Genomic DNA, 19,878 nt, shown 5'->3' with positions numbered 1-19,878 from the left:
AGTACAAAGTGTAACAAGAACCTGGTCCCACTCTCCCACCAGGCACTCAGAATTCTTATATCCCTCCAATCTAAGGAAATAATAAAATTCACTTATAGTAATTTGTTAGTTTTCAACTTGGAAGTTTGGACAACCATCAAATTATGATGCTAATCTGTAAAACAAAGGTAACACAATCCTAACAAGTTCAAGTTCATTCTACTAGAAGTATGCACATTTTAAAACAAAAGACAAAATTAGCTGAAGATAAAGCAAAAGTCTCAAACTGTCCTGCAGCCACAAATCAATGCCTACATATGGATTTTTGTTCGAGTCACACATTAGTGCTTCTAAAACATTACATTTTAACTGCCAGTACTTAAACTGGAAATTTCATATAAAATTTCTAAATCCTATTATCAAATGCCACTCTCTTAGGGAGAAAGAAATTAGACCTGCCCTAATGGGTTTGGCTCAATGGATAGAGTGTCGGCCTGCGGACTCAAGGGTCCCAGGTTCGATTCCAGACAAGGGCATGTACCTTGCCTGCGGGCACATCCCCAGTAGGGAGTGTGCAGGAGGCAGCTGATCAATGTTTCTCTCTCATCGATGTTTCTAACTTTCTATCCCTCTCCCTTCCTCTCTATAAAAAATCAATAAAATATATATTAAAAAAAAGAAAGAAATTAGACCTGATAACATTGGGTACATATTCCTGGCAAGATCACTTGAACATTCTCTTCCACGTAAGCCCGTCATTCCTTTAACTGGCCTGTGCTCTCCAACTGTTCCAATCTCCACCCAGTCCCATTTTACAAACGGGGAATTTAAGTTTAGAGATTCTCAAAACCAGAGCTAGCAAAAAGCCCCTTTGTGATTATAGCTAACTCCAGGACTTTCACTCTTGACCTCCAAATAAAAGGTAGTTAATGTTAAAAAAGGTATTTAAAAAACTACACACGAATGTTTACCACAGCTTTATTCACAATAGCCTACAATCTGGAAGCAACCCAAACATCCATTGACTGGTAAATGGATAGACAAACTGTGGCACATCCATACAGTAACAAGTACTCAACTGATACTCAAAACAACATGAGTAAATCTCACAAACACCCTGTTAACTAAAAGCAGTCAGACTCAACAATTTTGTGACTGCATTTATATGAAATTCCAGAAAAGACAAAACTATATAGACAGACAGTCTTTCAGTACTTGGGGTCGGGGTGAAGGGGGCATGAGGGAAGTTTTTGTGGTGATGGAAATGTTCCATCCTGACTGTAGAGGTGGTTAGATGACTGCATACATTTATCAAAACTAAAAACTGGGTGAATTTTATTTTATGTAAATTATACTTCAATAAAGCTGATTTTTAAAAGAGATATTTAGAAAATACTTTAAAATTACAGAGAAGAGTACTACCATCTTGACCTGGGAAAGTTGAGGAAAGCTTCGGGAAAAGGTGAGATCTGAATTGGATGTCATCACAGTAACAACTTTCCGGTGCAGAAGAAGTAGCAAATAGCACATAAGTAGTCATGTTCTGCACTGTGGCCTATGAGAAGTAGTATCTCTGAACACACAGGAAATGCTTCACAAAAGGAAATTCACAGAGATGGATAATTAGTGCTTGGGTAGGTATCAAAGACAAGTTGAACTTACAAGATTTCCCAAGAGGGAGTCAACTCAGATATATATTGCTGTTCATATGCAATATAAGCAGACAGTGTGAAAGAATTTTTGTTCTTTTTTTTTTTTTAATAAAGCAAAATGAAAGAAAAAGTCAAACAAGGAGGTGAAAGGGAGGCAAGAAATGCACTAGGTCAGAATCAAAGGTACGTTGATACTGACACAGATTAGAAGAGAGAAGAGAGGTAGGTACATCAGACCTTGATAAGAGACTAAAAGTAAAACTAAAAACTAGGAAAAAGGAGACCAACCAACCAAAGCAGAGCTTCAGAGGAGAGCCCAGAGACCTGACAGCAGGCCCAGGAGAATGAGAGGACAAGGGGAAGGCAAGAAAGTTCTCTCCTAAATCTCACAAAGTAGTCACCTCCTCTTCCATCTGCTTCCCACCCCCATCCCCTCCTTAGGTGAAGCCCTCATGCCTAACCCCATCCCACACCTGTACATCGCTCATACCTCCTTGACTGCACTAGAATGCTTCCGTCACTGATCTTCAAACCCGTTCCTATGCTGCCTTTTCTGTGAAGCTTTTCCAACTTTCCCATGCAGAGTTCGTAGTCCCTCTTCTTTATTTTCAGAATATGTTGTTCTAAATGTGATTATCACAATGTTGAACTGCAATGTCTGTCTCCTCCCTCTGCTAGTCCACAAGCAACTCCAACTGAAGATTCAATAGTGACAACAAAAACCCTTACTAAAAAGCAGTTCAAAACCTGTAAAGTTCCTCACCTTATACAACTCAAGTAGGATGCTAGAAGCCTTGCTGTTGGAAGGGATTCTACAGTGAATTGTTTGAACAAGAGCTCATCTGCCCTACCTTTCTTAAAGTTTGATTTCTGTAATGCTTTAAGTTTCTCAGTGAATGGCACACATAACAGAGAACAAAGCAAACTGCATCAGGAAGGGCAGATGCCAGTCAAAGAAGGAATTTCCTCTATGAATGAAAGGAGCTCCTTAAACTCTCAGACAGAAGATCTTACTGAAGAAAATAAATGTACAAGAACGTGAAGAAAACGGGAGCAGTACAAGAAGTCAGCAAGCTCCTGAAGCTTCCATGGGAAACTTAAAGTCAGCAATTCCCAAAGATAAACAAGCAACATGACTTTGTAACAAAAGATGGGAAGGTGGTTTTGGTGCTAAAGGGACAGAATGATAGGAAGAGCAGAGTTGAATTAGCAGGGAGATGACTACGTTAGAAGGCTGTTTAGGGAGCGCAGCTTCAATACATCCAGGTTTTAGAAGGAAGGCCATGAACTGGTGAAAAGGCACACAAGGCTTGGCTGGAGATGGAATGGGTGGCAGTCACAAAGTACCACTGAAGTCACCTGCATCAAACTCCAGTCCTCATCACAGCGGTGAATCAGAATTAACAAGAATGATTTTACAGTACTAACACGCAAGAGTCTCTGATATATAGATGAACAATAACCCCAAACCTCTAAGAAATGAGATTCTGCTCACATTTGCCAAACACCTGGAGAACCAGTGTGCCAAGAGCTAAAGACAACTCCAAAGGACAAAAGACAAGGTTTTTTGTGCCTGGAAGGAGTATTCAACAAGTCTAACTAATGGAATTACACTAAAAAAGTTAGCAAAAGAATTCAAGGAATTTTTAGATATCATCAAAATAGCTTCTATGTAAACCTTCTTAAAAGAAAGGGCCAAAATGTAGCAGGATACAAAATTAACGCCAAGAAATCTATGGCATTTCTATACACCAATAATGAACTTACATAAAGGGAGACTAAAAACAATCCCATTTACCATCGCACCAAAAAAAATTAAGATACCTAGGAATAAACTTGATTTAGGGGGTAAAAGACCGGTACGTGGAAAACTACAGGACACTGAAAAAGGAGACAGAGGAAGACATAAACAGATGGAAGAACATACCATGTTCATGGATTGGTAGAATCAACATCATCAAGAAGCCCATACTACCCAAAGCAATCTATAGATTCTATGCACTCCCCATTAAAATACCAACGGCATATTTCACAGACCTAGAACGAACTTTCCAAAAATTCATCTGGAATAAAAAAAGACCCCGAATAGCTGCAGCAATCCTGAGAAAGAACAACAAAGTAGGTGGGACCTAAATACCAGATATCAAGCTGTATTACAAAGCCACTGTTCTCAAAACAGTCTGGTACTGGCACAAGAACAGACATATAGATCAATGGAATAAAATAGAAAACCCAGAAATCAACCCAAACCACTATGCTCAATTAATATTCAACAAAGGAGGCATGAACACACAATGGAGTCAAGACAGCCTCTTCAATAAATGGTGTTGGGAAAACTAGACAGATACATGCAAAAAAATGAAACTAGACCACCAACTTAGACCATACACAGAAATAAACTCAAAATGGATAAAGGACTTAAATTTAAGACAGGAAACCATAAAAATACTAGAGGAATCCACAGGCAGCAAAATCTCAGACGTACGCGGAAGCAATTTCTTCACTGATACTGCTCCTAGGGCAATAGAAACTAAAGAGAAAATAAACAAATGGGACTACATCGAAATAAAAAGCTTCTGCACAGCAAAGGAAACCATCAACAAAACAACAGGAAAGCCCACTGCATGGGAGAACATATTTGCAAATGTTATCACCGATAAGGGTTTAATCTCTAACATTTACAGGGAACTCATACAACTTAACAAAAGGAAGATAAACAACCCAATCAAAAAATGGGCAACAGACCTAAATAGATACTTTTCGAAAGAAGACAGAAGAAAGGCCAAGAGACATATGAAAACATACTCAAAGTCACTAATCATCCGAGAGATGCAAATCAAAATGACAATGAGGTACCATCTCACACCTGTCAGACTGGCTATCATCAACAAATCAACAAACGACAAGTGCTGGAGAGGATGTGGAGAAAAAGGAACACTTGTGCACTGCTGGTGGGAATGCAGACTGGTGCAGCCACTATGGAAGACAGTATGGAGTTTCCTTAAAAAACTGAAAATGGAACTCCCATTTGACCCTGTGATCCCACTTCTAGGAATATATCCCAAGAAACCAGAAACACCAATCAGAAAGGATATATGCACCCCTATGTTCATAGCAGCACAATTCACCATAGCTAAGATCTGGAAACAGCCTAAGTGCCCATCAGTAGATGAATGGATTAGAAAACTGTGGTACATCTACACGATGGAATACTATGCTGCTCTAAAAAGGAAGGAACTCTTACCATTTGCAACGTCATGGATGGAACTGGAGAGCATTATGCTAAGTGAAATAAGCCAGTCAATAAAGGAAAAATACCACATGATCTCACTCATTCATGGACAATAGAGACCATTCTAAACTTTTGAACAATAATAGATACAGAGGCAGAGCTGCCTCAAACAGATTGTCAAACTGCAGCGGGAAGGCCGGGGAGGGTTGGGGGGCAGGAGTTAGGGGGGTAAGAGATCAACTAAAGGACTTGTATGCATGCATATAAGCATAACCAATGGACATAAGACACTGGGTGATAGGGGAGGCTAGGGGACTGTCTAGGGCGGGGGGATAAAATGGATACATATGTAATACCCTTTGTAATACTTTAAGCAATAAAAAAAAAAAAATGGGCAACAGACCTAAATAGATACTTTTCGAAAGAAGACAGAAGAAAGGCCAAGAGACATATGAAAACATACTCAAAGTCACTAATCATCCGAGAGATGCAAATCAAAATGACAATGAGGTACCATCTCACACCTGTCAGAATGGCTACCATCAACAAATCAACAAACGACAAGTGTTGGTGAGGATGCGAAGAAAAAGGAACCCCCGTGCACTGCTGGTGGGAATGCAGACTGGTGCAGCCACTGTGGAGAACAGTATGGCATTTCCTCAAAAAAATAAAAATGGAACTCCCATTTGACTCAGTAATCCCACTTCTAGGAATATATCCCAAAAAACTAGAAACACCAATCAGAAAGGATATATGCACGCATATGTTCATAGCAGCACAATTCACCAAGATAGCTAAGATTTAGAAACAGCCTAAGTGCCCATCAGTAGATGAGTGGATTAAAAACTGTGATACCTCTACACAATGGAATACTATGCTGTGGTAAAAAAGGAGTTCTTACCATCTGCAACAGCATGGATGGAACTGGAGAGCATTATTCTAAGTGAAATAAGCCAGTCAGACAAAGATAAATATCACATGATCTCACTCATTTATGGAATATAATCCTATATAATAAAAGGGTAATATGCAAATTGACCCTAAGAGCAGAACGACTGGGAATGACTGGTCACTATGACACAACTTCAGGGCGCAGATGCTCAATGCAGGAGCTGCCCCCTGGTGGTCACTGTGCTCCCACAGGAGGAGCTCTGCTTAGCCACAAGCCAGGCTAAAGGCTGCCAGCACAACAGTGGTGGCGGGAGCCTCTCCCGCCTCCTCAGCAGCGCAAAGGATGTCCGACTGCAGCTTAGGCCTACTCCCTGCTGGCAAGTGGACATCCCCCAAGGGGTCCCAGACTGCGAGAGGGCACAGGCCGGGCTGAGGGCCCCCCCCCCCCGAGTGCACAAATTTTTGTGCACTGGGTCTCTAGTGAACAACATAAACTGATAAACAAAAACAGATCTAGAGACAGAGAAGCATTGATCAGACCATAAAAACCTCAGAAGGAAGGTAGGGGAGGGAGGGAGTAAGAGGGAGAGATCAACCAAAGGACTTATATGCAAGCATATAGGCCTAACCAATGGGCACAGACAACAGGGGGGTGAGGGCATGAGTCGGGGGTATGGGGGGTAATGTGGGGATAAGGACACATATGTAATAACTTAATCAATAAAGAAATTTTTAAAAATAATAATAATAAAAAGAAAAAAGGGCCAATTTTTAAAAGAAGGGTTTTGTTTTTGTTTTTTTGAGCAGATGGTGATTAATTCCTCCCTTCTAACCAAGAAAAGTCCAACTTCTCTACTAATAGCAGACTGACTTTGTTACCTTCCAGATAAGCAGTTTTTAGCATCACCTATTTACACTGCTCAGAAGCACTAAAAAGCGTCAGGCACAGTGGCAAGCACCAAGCCCCGGGGATATAAGTAAGAAGCTGACTCTGACCTTAAGCCCATGTTAAATGGGGAGAGAAATACTGTGGAGTGGGGCAAAAGCTACAAAGATTCGTACTGAGAGGCAGTAAGCTAAGGGAAAAGGGAATCCAGATTGCAGAGGTGGTTTCAATCAGACTGAAGTATAAGCAGCCCCAAGTATTAGCATATTCAAAGTACAATAACAAACAATTGTCCAGTATCTGTGAGCTAGAGACCATCATTAATCCCTACCATTACAAATTAATTGAGTTACTCATAGTCCCCCAGCCAACAGTAGGTTAACTAAAACTAGAAACAAGGTTAAAGGCCACTTAATGAAACAGTTTCAATGAATAAGTCATTATAGTCTCCTTTCTAAACTCTCAGGCTTGCACTTGAAATCCAGTTCACGTCAACAAAACTGGCAAAATAACACATTAAAACAAAGCCGAAAGCTACCCATGAAAAAGTATTGCCTATGTAATATTTTTAGGTTATGGTATATCTCTGCTTCATTTTCCAAGGGAGGGGAAGGGGGGCAACCTGTGTCTTTTTAGGTTCTATTTGAAAAAGTATCCTACCCTACAAACATCTCAGGCACTGACACAGTCAATGTGGCTTCCAAATTAACTTTATGACATTTATATGTGCCAAGTGTGTTGACTAGTGATTTGACTAACATCTCTTAACCAGTTAACTGCCACGATATTTTGAATTAAAAAAGGTCCACCGCTTGCGTCTATAGACGCTTATGGCGTACCAATGGTTAAAACAGGTATGGCTTTGTAAGGAATGATATGCTAAATGCACTTTTAAACCTCAATAGGACCATACCCTTGAATACATTAAGGTTCTTAGATATCATATCTTAAAGACAAAGTTTTTTGGATCAGAATGCATTTCTTAATTATAACTTATTAATATTCCAACATTTGCTTTAAATGTTTTTTTTTTCATGAAAACAACTATTTGCAAAGGAAATAAAAATAGAGAACACAATATTGCCATGTGCTCTAATTCTAAAAATTCTTCAAGGCATGTGCTTTAAGATATGCACACTATGCAAGTGCTCAAATATTAGCGCATCGAAGTTCTCAAAACCCAATGACTGACTGATGTCTTGGAACAAGGGTTGACACTACAGCCTTTGACCACAGATTGTTCTTATAAATCAAGTTTTATTGGAATATAGCCCTAAACATACAACCTATGGCTTTTTTCATGCTACAGTTTGCAGAGTTGAGTCCTTGTGACAGAAATGATATGGACCACAAAGCCTAAGTATTTACTACTTGACGTCTGTTGATCCCCTATATTAGAATCAGCAGAACCAATGATCTGACAAATGTATGGCTAGCCTAAGAGTTTATCTATCCCAGAAGATGAACCACTGAATACAATGAAAAAGAATTCTTCCCCAAAACATCCAAATAGAAACTCACATGGAACAACCTCTACTAATTCAAAGTCACACTGTCAATCTTAACTAAAAATTAAACTTTAAAGGCAAAGAGTGAATTTAGTTCTCTTAATCTTTTAACATCTGTGCCGTGTTCGTAGAATCAACATACAAATTCAATGTACTTCTGTTGTGTGTACTCAGTTAAGCACCACCAGGAACCATATTAGTTACTCCTTTCCTTCTTACGCTGACATCCAAGAACCCACCCACCATGAAGGAAGAAAACTATGTGGGACATAGTCTCTGTAAAAGTCTGCATTCACCTGTTATGACGGAGACTGGGATCGTGAGTGAAGCAAATCTCTTCTTCTGGATTCATTTAGTCTCTTCTATGCTTACTAGCCTAAAAATTCCAAAGCTGCTGTAGCAGTCATATAAAAGAATTACACCCAAATAACTCCTGCTGGATCTACTTGCCATTCTTAGAATAAGAGAAAAAACGAGCTAATATTTTTTACTTGCTGTTATATTTAAGAACTGAAGTCTATCAAATAATCAGGATATATTTTCACATATTCTTAACAGTCAATCATGTCAAATTAATATAGACATCAATAAATCATTTATCAATTATTACTGTTCTCCAGTTAACAAAATAGGAGATGATGCAAATTCCTAAATAAATACAGTCAACTCCTGAATAGCCCCTGCTATTCAAGATATGATATATCTAAGGTGTGTTCCCACCACCCCTAAGTGCTTAACCGAAGCAGCATCAACATCCTGGTACCCTTGACAATGCCAATGCAGTCACAGCTTGTAAGCTGATGTTAACATAAAGCTAAATTAAGCATTTCACAAGGCCAACATGATGCCAAAATAATCACGAGACAAAGTAAAATTAGTGATTTTCTAATTACACATGCCATTTCCCCTTTCACCATTTTTTTTTTTTTGGTGTTTTTCCTGACTATTTTGGATTAAAAGACAAGAGGGAAAATATTTAAAAGTATGAGACAACCAGTTTACCACAGATCACAAGATTTATATAGACGTCTTAATTCTGCTTTTTTAAAAGAAAAAGTCAGATCTTGATCCTATTTCTCACCTGTAGAGTATTCATTCACAAGACAAAATCCTAAAGAACCTTCAACCCTAAACACTTTCCTCAAGGCTCAGTTTTCTCATGAGCTTCATTTACATGAGCTGCCAATGTGAGGAGGAGCAAACACCGGAGGGCCTGATCTTTAGAGGTATTCGGGTTGGGGGTGGGGGGTTAAATAGAAATCCCGCCCTTAACTTTCTTTGCTTTTCTAGTCCTGGTGTTCTCTGTGCAAAATCCAGAAAAGCAGAACTTCCTCCTCCCTGCCTGCCTCTATCCGAGGCCTGGTGCAGAAATTCAGACCGCTAGTTAGCCCAGTACCTTCTTAAGGCAGTCTCAGAGCTCAAGTCCGCTCAGAAACAGCAAAAGGTTTGCTTTCTTGGATTAAAGGAGGGCAATTAGGGGGGTTGGCGGCTGAGCTTGTCAGGAAGCGTAGGGCCGAGAAAGGGGGAGAATCCGGAGACTGAGCTCCATCCAGTCCCAGGAACCACCCCCAGGGACGGCTGGACTGCCCTCGGTACTTCCCTGCCTCCTCCGCTCGGGCGGGGAGAGCGGCGGGTCAGGGTCAGGATCCCCTGAGCTATTTCCCGGTCCAATCGGACTCGCCTTCGGACACCCAAAACGCCCCCGGCCCGGCTCCCTCGCCCTTTGCCCTGTCTCCTCCCCTCTCAGTGACCCACCACCACTGGTCCCCTCCCATCTAACATGGCCGCACCGCCCGGCCCACTCCCGGCACAGCCTAACCAATTGGGGGGGCCCGCGGCACCGCCCCTCCCACACCCATTGGCGAGGCTGCCTCCGCCCGCCTGCCCCATTGGACGGCCCGGCCTGCCACTCCGAGCTGCGGGCTCCGCCTCCGAGCCGCTCCAAGCTGCTTTGAGAAGACATATAAACAAATCCCCGGAGGGAGGCCCCTGCAGCCTGTCGCTGGGGCGGGGACGGGAAGGGGGAGCGGCTACCCCCGAGACACCCCTGCCCGAACCCCCCACCCCCAGCCCGCGCCTCCTCGTCTCCTGCCAGCCCGGTTACAATCTTCGGGGCCCCGGCCCTTCCTCACACGCCCCCCTCTCTCTCCTCCTCCCCCGCCAGCCTCGCCTCCCCTCCCTTCCCGGCCCCTCCCACCCGCTCGCTTCTCTGACAGGCCGGTTGCCGGCAGCCACGACCCCGGGCTCCGAGACAGCAGTGAAGGGCCGGGCGGCCCGGCAGGGCGTACGCCCGGCGCTGCCCACCCCTACCCTAGCCTGCCTCCCGCCCGGGGGTCCCTTCCACCGCCGCCCCGCGCTTTTATATAACCGTCCCGGGCCGGGGGTGGGGGAGGGGGCCGGAGCCCCCGTGACCGGCAGGCGGTAGCCTGCGGCCCGCGCGCCCCCAGACTCGACCCTGGTCCCGGCCCCCGCCCCGCGCCGGCCCAGTCCGGAGCCCCAGCGCTGCTGCTTCCTAGGCCGGCGGCCCTCCTCCGCCCCCCGCCCGGCTCGTCCTTCAGCCCAGGCGCCTGCGGGGTCCGGGCGGCCGGCAGCGGTGCTCACCTGTGGGTGTGGGGCGGCTCAGGGACTGGGTCCGGTTCCGCTGCAGGGGCCGCGGCCCCTCTCCATGCTGCCTCGGGTTTGTTTTGTTTATGTCCTTCCTGACGGGTTCCCGGAAATCGCGTGACTCGCCCCCCTCACGTGGGCCGCGGCGAGGAGGAGGAGGAGGGAGGCGGGGGCCCGCCAGCTTCGGGCCAATCACGAGGCGTTCTGCAGCCCGGCCAATCGGGAGCTCGGCCTGGCAGGGCACCCCTGTCACATGACGCCGGAGGGGCGGGTTGCCGGGAAAAACCAGGAAGAGGGGGCGGGGCGGGAGCTCGGCGCCGGCCGCTGCGGCGTGGGCGGGGCCGTCTCCGCCACCCGCCGCGCTCACCTTGTGGATGTTCGTTTGCAAAGCGTTCACGCGCGGTGTTTTCTCTGATCTCGAACTACGAGGTTGGGCCTCAAGTGTCGGCATGCCCATTTTACAGTTTAAGTTCACTGAAACTTGAAGGGGTCCACGGGAACAGAGGGCATTAATTTAAAGGGGGGCTGTATCGACTTTCTGCTTTATAAATGCCCTATCCATCTGAACTTCAGTCACTGAGAGACAGACCTTGCCTTCAGTTGTTCGTTCGTTCATTCATTCAACTACTATTCATTGCGTTAGACTGTCCCAGACACAGGGATCAGATTGTGTGCACCTTCAAGGAAGTGAGAGAGAACTGTACACAATTTCAAACCTTTATAACACAGTGGCTTGAGGCCTTCTTGGGCTCCGTAATCCTACTAATAACAACAGCGATCCTTTATTATTGAACGTGTCCTATGGGGTGGGCTTATCACCTTATCTAGTTATCCCTACAAGCACGTGTACAGGTAATATACCAGTTTTCAGATGGAGAAATAAAAACTCAGAGGGATTAAGTTATTTGCTTAAGGTCAGGCAGCTAGTACATGATCCAGCTATCACAGCTTGTGCTTCCAGACTGCTCTTTAGACTTCTTAAGGTCTCAGACTATATATTTTGAGCACAGACCAGAAATCTGATCTTGGTAAGCATAGGGAATGTTGGATTACGGAGCAGAAACGCTTGGCCAGATTCCTTCAGGATGCCAGTTTTCTCTTGGGAGTAATTGCCTTTGAAATGTGGCTCCTCTTTGCACAGATCTAGGGAAGCAGTATAATGTCGATGTTAAAACTATGGAGTCAGAAAGACTTCTATAGATCACAAGCTTCAAAAGGGCAGCGTTAGCTGTGTTGTTTATCCTCTACCTTTCATGCCTGGCGGGTATGCAGTCATTAAATACTGGTGGAATAACAACCTGGATTTGAATCCTTGCTCTACCATGTGTGAACCAGCACAGATTATTTGATCTCTGTGAGGCTTTCATGTAAGTATCTCATGGGATTGAAGTGAGAATTAAGTGAAAAACATAATATAAAGCATTTACCATAGTACTTTGCATATAGTGAGCAACTAAATTACTAGATTGTTTCAAGGACATCATTTAGAAGATCTGCTGTGGGCTAAATAGCAAGTAAGGATAGCTCTAGATTTAGCAGTTAACAGCCGCTAAAATAATGCTTTTGTACACAATAATAGGGAGGTATATGTAGAAACCTAAGAGGAAAGTTAATCTCACCTCTCTATCCTTCAAAATGCCATAGATTGTCAATACCCAATGAGAGAATAAGTATTTTCACTACTACCCAGGAAGTAGTATTTTAAGTCTTACATAGACATTCTAATTTCCCATATCAACTAGAGTTTCGATTGAAATCCCAATTGAAAAACTAGGTTGGAAAGTTTGAGCCAGGTTCTCTTACTCATTCAATGAGATTCATGCATTAAATCTCCTTGGAATACATCACATACGATCCTCTCTTGTAAATACTATTTTTGGAAAAACTCCCAACAGGTGGTTAGCTCTTCCACTGTTACACTGGCCTCTGGACACAGACATTTTCACTGCCTCTATTGGGCAACAGTTCCTTGGGTCAAGGAGCCGCCCGGTTCTTCTAGCACAAGGCTCTACACACTGAATGGGCTTACTAGTGAATTACAGTGGATTCCCGCCTTTGCATCTTCCGTTGTCTTGGAAAGGACGGAGTTTTGGCTAACAGAGACCGTTCCATCAAGGTTTGTTAATGACTGTATCCTGCTCTGAAGTGAATGAGATCACTGACTGTTCATTGATTTGTGTTTCTCTGGGTTTTATCCTGCCAGATTGTGCCACAGTCAAAGTTGGCAGGAAGCTGGGACTCTGGAATAGCACTGGCTTGAGGTTCAGGAGGCTCTTCTTGTTCTAACCACAAAGCAGTAACCAACTGCCATCACCAAAGTGTTTAACCTTGCTCCTGTAGGATCATTTACATACTGGGATAGCCTGAGTCAGGAAACTGTTTTACACAAACACGAGACAATGGGGAAACAAAGCAATACTTAGGACTCCATTGTATTCTTAAAACTAAATTAATTCTTTTTTGATTAGGTAACATATACATGCCACAAAATTCAAAAGGTACAAAAAGGTATTCAGTGAATATTAAATTTCCCTCCCACCCATGTTCCCCTTCTCAAAAGCAACCACAGCTGCCCACGCTCTGTAACCTTCTAGAGATATTCTTTGTATATGCGACATTTCCCCCACTTTAAACCTCAATGTATTTGGAACACTGTTCTTGGACCCAAGACCCCAATTTGAGCTTGACCAACTATGAGATCTAGGGTGAGGGGCTGGCCCTGTGGTCCTTCCGGCTTCTTCACTAGCAGGAATCTGGACTAGAACTGAATGTTCTCTATAATCCTTCTACTTGAACACTGAGCTCCTGAAAAAAATTAAAATAGTTGCCACAGGTCCTAACTTTTCTATGACCTAGAGTTTGCACTTTACGGGTCATTCTTCATTGGTACCCAGACTAAGCCCTACCTACTGTTCATGCACCTGTCTTCTAAGTGAGTGCTATCCTTTTGAATCTCAGTGTCTTCTTTTCAGACCCTGCTGGGCCGGTGTGATACATTAAGATCTCACAGCTTCAGAACTGAGATTAATTAAATCAAAGCTGGGAGATCTCCAGGAAAGCTGTGTCCTTCTGACACTTGTAAAAACTGCTTTCTTTCCTGAGCAGACTTTGCTGAGGGCGAGTCTGAATGACATACTAATTGATGGCTCACAGTTGGCACCCATCCCTCATTCATCTCTCCTAGAAGATATTCGTTGAGGAAGGAGGAAGATCACATCTTCCCATTGCCTTAACGTCTCAAGAGGATACCGTGTTATTTGTCACAGCTCTGAGCTTCAGGCTCTTACTTCTCCCAGAAAGCACCAAGTTCAGTCCCAAACGCCCTTCCCTAGTCTATCATGTACTTATTTAAGCTGATTCCTCACTCTCCAGAACTAGCCCACCACGGGACAGGAGCTTAACAGCTTGTGGTCTGAATGCACAGATTAACATCCAAATCCTATTCATCCTCCACGACTCGAGATCCCACATCCTTCACAAAATCTATTGCTACTCCATCTATTTCTGCTCTCATTAATCTTTCTTCTACCACCCAATTGAGCCCTTAATGTACTCATTGCTTTTAATATCCACATCATGTATGTTGATATTATTTCCTTAATTAAATCAAGTGGCCTACACACTAATATATCCTTGGATTACGGAGAATGCGAGGTGCATCACTAGACAGCATGTGCTAGCCTGTGTTAAGTGATGAGCAGGGGAAGGGAAGTGAAAGAAATACGGAAACGGACATTCTTGAGTGTCTAATGTGTACACAAAGACACAGCCCTGGCCCTGGAGGGACTCAGAACCTCTCGAGGCGGACTGACATGGAAAGCCGACCATACAAGAGCGTTCATAAGAGGGGTGGCTCTGGCGGTTGTCAAGAACATGATGTGTATTTCAGGGCCATTTTCTTCCCTGTGTATGTGGGTAAGTTACTAACCTGGCTTTCCCCCGATTTCTGTCATAACCGGCCTCTGAGGATTAAATGCAGGACCTGCTGCACAACGGGTGCTCAACAGCATCGGTTCCCACCTCCCCTCTCTCCCTCCCAGGGGGGATGCGCCTGGAAGCTTCTGAGAAGAGAAGCAGCGGAGAAGGGAAAGCAGCCTGGCCGGAGCAGGTGGCAAGCCCTCAGACTGTTTTAGGGCTCACTGTCTTCAGCGTTCCTGTCCAGATGGATTTGTCTCTGTCACTAGGACTGAAAGCTTCTTGGAAAAACGAATGGTGTCTGTGGGTTCTGTTTTTCCGTTCGGTTTGGTGTCTTGTCAGTGCTGAGCTTAATGTGCACTTGGGATCAGCAACTCTGAGAGCAAAGCAGGAAGCCGAGGGAGCGAGAACAATGTAGTGTTTGTTGTAGGAAAGGCTCCCGAAGGACAGGTACAATGAGACCTTCTTGTCGGCTTGGCCACAAGTAGGACGATAAAACAGAAAGTGGAGGAACAGACTGATAAGCAGCAGGAACCAAGACCTGGAGCCGCGATAACAGTTTGTTGAACTACAAGTGGACACACACTCTGAAGGACCCAATCTGGGTAAGAGTGCGAAGCAGGGTTTCCATGACAGGAAGCAAACCGGAAGCAAACCGTTCGGGCAGAGGGCTGAAGTGGGGAAGAGTAAAACTTCCACAGAATGGAGGCGAAGTCGGAGGGTCCTTTGTATCTAAGGCTTTCCCCCCAGAAATTCACAAGGCCGTAAATTCCCCTCATGCTACAGCACAGCCAGGGATGGTGCCCACCAGTTCTGAGGCGTCACCCTGTGTTCACGAAGCCCAGCCCGGCCAGGAGTGAGAGGTGTAAGAGGGTGCGAGAGGCTGTACCTGCATTCACACTCCAGCCACCGTGAGACATCAAGCACATTAACACACCCGCACGCCAACTGTGGGTTCGTTCTATCCTGGTAGGAGGGGCAGTACCAGGGGGCCCCCACAACTCAGTGCCCACCTGGGCTCCTGCTGGGCTGTCTGCCTTTCCACACACACCGTGAGGGCACCTGCTACCTGCCAACCTGGGTGGTGTCACTCAGGCTCAAGCCAGGAGGGTTCTGGCTGTGAGAGTCCTGTGAGCTGACTGCAGCTCCTTCCGGCTGCCCCTATAACCAGCCGGCTTCACAGGAAGGCTGCCCTCCCCCAGGACTCACTACAAACTTATCGAGCACCTACTTTCCTACTTTATGCAAGGCTGCAGGGATCAAACGTTTGAATAAGCCGGAGATCCGGTCCGGCAAAGGGTTCTGCCATCTCCGGGGGGGAAAAACACACCTGTAAGTTACACAGTAGTGACGGCAGAAAAAGCGAAGGATGGAACCCTGAAGGCCACAACCTGCAGAGCGTCCTCAGCCGCTAGCATCCTCCTGCTGGGAGCTGCCTGGGAGCGGGGAGGAGGAGTTGGGGAGCTGCATTACACAAGGAGGAGGTTTAACTGGAGCAGCCTGAATGAAAGACGTGCCAGAGCAGTTGGGAGCGGAAGAACAGCGGCTTTTTCTAACCCAGGCAGCACCCCACAACATGAGCACCCCAGGCTCCCACTTGTCTATGTGGGTAGAAGCCAAATCAATGCTCCCTTTTTATTTCACGGGGCTGTCGTGATGAGCACCTATACAACAGGAGGCCAGTTTTATAAGCTGAGTGCTCTGCCTGCCCTCTGCCCTCCACAATGGACACAGTTCATCAGAACTGCTGTGTGAACGTGCTAATTTTCATCGATTGAGAATAGCCTCAGTGTTTGAATAAATCTGACTTCACTTCCCCTGACCCTGAATTACTCTTTTCAGAAAAGGGGGTATGTATTATATTTTTGAAGGAAGTACTAACACTATTATTGCTTCCTGCCCCCTCCCTCCAAAAAAACCTAAAACCCACCATTTTTTCCCCCTGATTATAATACTAACACATACTCTTTGTGGAAAATTTGGAAAAAACACAAAGTTGTAAAAGAAATAATCATTATCAACATTTTGGTCTATTTCCTGCCAGGATTTTTGCTATGTACGTAAGTTTAAAATCTTTTTTTTTCCCCTCTTAACATAATGTTCTATTATCTTTTGTTAGTAACTTTTACTGTTTCTTCTTTTTACTGAAGTGTTACATTTTCACTGGAGAAAATGCTGAAAAAAATATTAAAATCATCTGCAATTACCATCCAGAGGCAGCGTGAATAGTTTTGCTGTCTTTTCAATCTCTTTTCTAGGCATGTATTCTGGGGCAGGGGGAAATTATTAAATGCACCACAATACTCCTCTATTTGGATGTAGCATGACTTATAATAATCATCAGGTCAGTGATAAGGGTGTAGACACCATTATAGGTTTAAAGAAGAAAATAAAAACAATGACCCTGCAAACTACATCTTCAAAAGGCCTGCCAGGAAGACTCCCATTCTCGCACAGGAACTGGTGGAACCTGGGAGGACATGGTCCCGACACTTAATCTCTGATTGTTTCTAAGAGACCCATCTCCCTGTCAGAGCTCAGGCCAGGAGCCTGGCACAGGCCTTTGCTTTTTCTGTAACCCCAAACAAAAGGGAAACCAGAAGTAGAAGAAAAAAATCAGTTGGCTGCCCACTCTGGGGCACATCTTTATAGAAAAGTACAAAAATAAAATGTAAAAAAGAAAGAAAAGGACTGTCATTAGGTCTGAGGGATTTTGTCATGTCTTTGGAAAATCCCCGTCGAGTATCATGATAATTTACAAATCATCTTCACCATCAGCATCTCATTTGGTAACACCCTCCGACAGCAGAAAGGGCAGGTATTATCCCCATTTTATAGATGAAAAAACTTAAGGCTCAATAATGAAAGGATTTGCCCCAAGCCACACAGCGAGCGAGTGATGGAGTGAGATGCAAAGCGAGGGCCTCTCCTAGGCTAACGATCACCCCGAGAGGCCATGCCATGTCCACCGGGACGGGCTGTGCAGGAGGGACCTCTCCAGACCCCTTTCCGAGGGCCGGATGGAGCTTCTTCCCTCTGCGCCGGGCCAGCCCCAGAGCAAGGGAACTGCCAGAGAAAACGATTCCGCCAGCAGCCAAGGCAGATGCTGCGCCATATTGTAATGAATGGGTCAGTTATGAGGGATTCGGTGAGGAGAAAATACATATCTGAATTTACCTATTAATTGCATTTAATATTCTCAAGCATTTCCTAAATGAGGAAACAGGCTGAGGGTTAAGTGACCCGGGGCGGGGGGGGGGGGGGGATTTTATTACGTTCCCCACACAAAATCTGAGTTGATTTCATCATTCCCTCATTTCAACAATAGCAATGTAGCGGGGTGGGGACAGACTCAGTACCTGGCCTCTAGGAACTGGCAACCGATCTTCCTGGAAGGGCTGTGATCTCCAATTTGGCTAGAAAATGAGCTCTTCTTCACAGGCTTTATGCTGAGGCCATTATGACACCATTGGGAGTCCCAGTAGGGTTTGGAGAGAACCCTCAAGGTTTGAGCTTGAGCTGCTGCCTTATTAGGGCCTTTTCCCTCCCTAGAAAGCTACTGAGCCGGATGTCCCTTCTGGGGGACGATCAAACCTCGCGGGCACAGCACCAGGCCCTCAGTGCTCCCGTCCTCGTGTCGTCAACACACTCACAGGAATCAGATTCCACCAAAGGGCAAGCAAGCCCAAGTGCAAAAAGCAGTGTAATCCAGTCTACTTCCCACTGTCTAGCTTAGAGCAAATGAAGGTAGAAAAAGGAATCGGTACAGAACGAGGCCAACGCAGGGATTTGGATCAGCCAGGGTTGCGACCTCTGCCTTCAACTGCGCCCTTGAACTGCAAATGTGTCAAACCATGGTCATGACTGAGAAGAGGCCCCAGCAGCCCTCCACACCTGCGGGCTCCCTAGCAGCTACCGCCGATGCTGAACTCAATACAGGCAAAAGCAACACTCAAGGTAAGGGCCCTACGTTAGGGACAGCATGAGGCTCAGATCCAAAACCATGGTGGGAGCTGGGAAGGTTTCAGACTGACCCCCAGCGACAATGCACTGACTCGAGAATGCAGGTACACAGCTGAGCTGGTCACACTTCCCTCCGAGGTCTGGCCTCAGAGACTGCGGCACCCTACGCGGCCACAGTAACCACCAGCACTGCTTTCTTAGATTACAAATACTGATTAAGGGTCAGTGAGTTGCTCTGATGGGGCTGAGACAGAGCTAGTTCCTGGCCACAAGTGAGCGAGGCAGGGTGGCAAGTGGGAAATGCTGTCGATCAGTGGTTCTCAACCTTCTGGCCCTTTAAATACAGTTCCTCATGTTGTGACCCAACCATAAAATTATTTTCGTTGCTACTTCATAACTGTCATGTTGCTACTGTTATGAATTGTAATGTAAATATCTGATATGCAGGATGGTCTTAGGCGACCCCTGTGAAAGGGTCATCCGACCGCCAATGGGGTCGCGACCCACAGGTTGAGAACCGCTGCTGTAGATCCTACCTCCCCCCACCCGCCCCCCACCCACCCCCCAGCCCTGTCCCCATCTGCATCTAACGAGCTGTGCTGAATTGGGCACATGATTCTCCCTGTCTGGGCTCAGATCCCTTACCTATGAAACAATGGGCTTAGCATATACCACTATGGTTGGTCCCTTTGGCGTCAAGTAGTCAGTTTTATGCATTCCATGAAATTAGCTAAACAGGCTCCTTTGCTGGAAATGTAAAGTACTGGTATTGCCTAACGCTCATGAAAACTTCATGTTCAAAATGAAAGTAAAGAATGGAAAGAAAAAAATGAAAGCAGAAGAGTCATTTCAACTTGAAACTCCCTTTGGTTGTGAGACTAGCAAAGCAATGAGTTCCGAGTTTGGGAGGAATAGAAAAGTACAAACTGCAAAACAGGAAATCCATTCTTGGCTGGCTGTCAAAAAGCCTTGAGCTGGTGAAAACTTAGATCCATTTTAATGTCTAAAACAAATAAAGCCCCCCAAATAGTGCATTACTGAGATGCTTGCTATCGAGAATTACTGCCCCGGTGCCAGGCTTTTTAAATCACTCTGAGTTTCTCCAGCCCCAGGTCTGCGGGTGTGATGGGACAATGAACCGCTGGTTCCAGGTCGTCCCTGTGGCTGGTACCGACCTGCTACCTGCTCACCATCATACCCACTTTTTTATGCACACTGGTTCTACGCAGACTGATCTTCCTCTTCAAA

The 19,878-nt window shown here is 45.1% G+C and overlaps 1 protein-coding gene across 3 annotated transcripts in view; it reads right to left on the bottom strand.

Annotated features, from left to right (window-relative positions):
• Positions 1–10,888, bottom strand: part of CREBRF (CREB3 regulatory factor) — a 50,233-nt gene extending 39,345 nt beyond the window's left edge. Inside the window, exon 1 of one of the 3 annotated variants that reach the window (XM_059699200.1) lies at positions 10,750–10,888. The gene's annotated coding sequence lies outside the window, so the exon portion shown is untranslated. Of the gene's footprint in view, positions 1–9,229; positions 9,253–10,749 lie in introns of those variants that run through there. The other 2 variants (XM_059699210.1, XM_059699201.1) reach the window with 2 other exon arrangements.
• Between the last annotated feature and the right edge of the window lie 8,990 nt (positions 10,889–19,878).

The sequence above is a fragment of the Myotis daubentonii genome, chromosome 5 (genome assembly GCF_963259705.1).
Source record: "Myotis daubentonii chromosome 5, mMyoDau2.1, whole genome shotgun sequence".
NCBI lineage: Eukaryota > Metazoa > Chordata > Mammalia > Chiroptera > Vespertilionidae > Myotis > Myotis daubentonii.
The sequence above is the reverse complement of the archived record's forward strand: the minus strand, read 5'-3'. Positions and strand labels throughout refer to the sequence as shown.